We start from the raw sequence: 2,199 nt of genomic DNA, 5'->3' as shown, positions 1-2,199 counted from the left end.
ACCTCCCACCCCCAGCCTACCCACCTCTTCAAGCATCCCACCAAAGCAGTTCCCACTCCACTACATCTGGCAGGCAGCCCTTACCGGGACCAGCACCACTCCAAAGTAACTCCTGCACCCCACTCTGAGTGGGAGGGAGATAACACACACACCAGCACATCTGTGGTTCATGCAGCTGGGTTTCTTAGCTAGCTGTGCATGGAGCAAGCCCTGACCTTGAGTGCACCTAAAACTGTGGCACACAGGCTAATATCAGACAGCCAGGCTGACTGCCAGCCCTGCCCACCAACCAGCCATGGCAACTGCAACAGCCCTCTCAATAGCACAGGGAGGCAACGCTGCACAGTGTGCACACAGCAGGCAAAGCAATTACAGCTCAGCCACAACAGGAAGACACACACAGTTTACACAGGGAACACCCCTGTATGCGTGGTCCTGGTGACCAGGGGGATGGCACTATAGGGCACCACAAGATTTTCAAGATCAGGAGACATAGTTGACCTACCTAATACATAAAAACAAACATAGAGAGTTAGAAAAAAAATAAGGAGACAGAGGAATGTGTTCCAAATGAAAGAACAAAACAAAATCAGAGTAAAAAAGTTAAATGAAACAGAGATAAGCAATATGCCTAATAAAGAGTTCAAAGTAATGATCATAAACATACTCACCAGACTTGAGGAAAGAGTAGATGGACTTAGTGAGTACCTCAGCAAAGACATAGAAAATATAAAAAAACCAGGCAGAAGTGAAGAATTCAATAACTGAAATGAAAAAAATACACTTAGAATGAATCAACAGCAGATTAGAGAATGCAGAAGAGTGGATCAGCAATCTGGAAGACAGGGTAATGGAAAGCAACCAAGCTGAGCAGCAAAAGGAAAAAAAAAAAGAATAAAGGGAGAATAGGTTAAAAGAATTCTGTATCATCAAGCATAATCACATTCACTTTATAGGGATCCCAGAAGGAGAAGAGAGAGAAGGGAGCAGAAAACTTATTTGAAGAAATAATACTGAACATTTCCTAATCTGGCGAAGGAAACAGACACACAGATCCAGGAATCACAGAAAACCCTAACAAGATTAACACATGGAGGTCCATACCAAGATACATAATAATCAAAATGGCAAAAAGTAATGATAAAGAGAATTTTAAAATCAACTAAAGGAAACAGTTACATACAAGGGAAACCCCATAAGGTTATCTGCTGATTTTTCAGGAAAAAGTTTACAGGCCAGAAGAGAGCGGCAAGGTATTCTCAAAGTGCTGAAAAGAAAAAAAACCTACAACTGAGGATACTCTATCCAGCAAGGTTATCATTCAAAATTAAGAGAGAGATAAAGAGTTTTTCAGACAAACAAAAGTTAAAGGAATATATTAACACTAAACTAGCCTTACAGGGAATGTTAGAGTGAATTATTTAAGTGGAAAGAAAAGGCCATACTAAAAGAAAATTATAAAAAGAAAAAAATTTCACAGGTAAAAACAAACATATAGTAAAGGTAGTAGATTAATTATTGATAAAGCCAGTATAGAGGTTAGAATTCAAAAGTAATAAAATCAATTGTATCTACAAAATTAGTCAAGGGCTACACAAAATAAAAATATGCAAAATATTTCATCAAATACATAAAACATGGAGGAGGGAGTAAAAATTTAGTGCTTTTAGAAAGTGTTCAAAGTTAGGTGACCATCAGCTTAATATAGATTGCTGTACACATAGGATGTTATATATGAACCCAATGGTAACCAAAAATCAAAATGCTAGATACACAAAAATAGAGAAAGAAATCCAAGTATAACACTAAAGAAAGCCATCAAACCACAGGGAAAGAGCGTAAGTGAGGAAGAAAGGAAGAGAGAAGCCCTACAAAAACAACCAGAAAACAATAAACAAAATGGCAATAAGTACATGCCTATCAATGATTATTTTAAATGTAAATGGACTAAACGCTCCAATCAAAAGACATTGGATGACTGAATGGATAAAAACGAAGACCCTTCTACATACCGCCTATAAGAGACTGGCTTCAGACCTAAAGACACATATAGACTCAAGGTAAAAAATGATGGAGAGAGATATTCCATGCAAATGGAAACAAACAAAAAAAATCCACAGTAGCAATTCTTATATCAGACAAAATTGACTATAAAACAAAGACTGTAACAAGAGACAAAGAAGGGCATTATATAATGAT

Source organism: Eumetopias jubatus, unplaced genomic scaffold (assembly GCF_037043125.1).
Source record: "Eumetopias jubatus isolate StellerSeaLion01/CBP00866 unplaced genomic scaffold, mEumJub1_p1.0 scaffold_1, whole genome shotgun sequence".
In the NCBI taxonomy this organism is placed as follows: Eukaryota; Metazoa; Chordata; class Mammalia; order Carnivora; family Otariidae; genus Eumetopias; species Eumetopias jubatus.
This window is presented reverse-complemented; position numbering follows the sequence as displayed.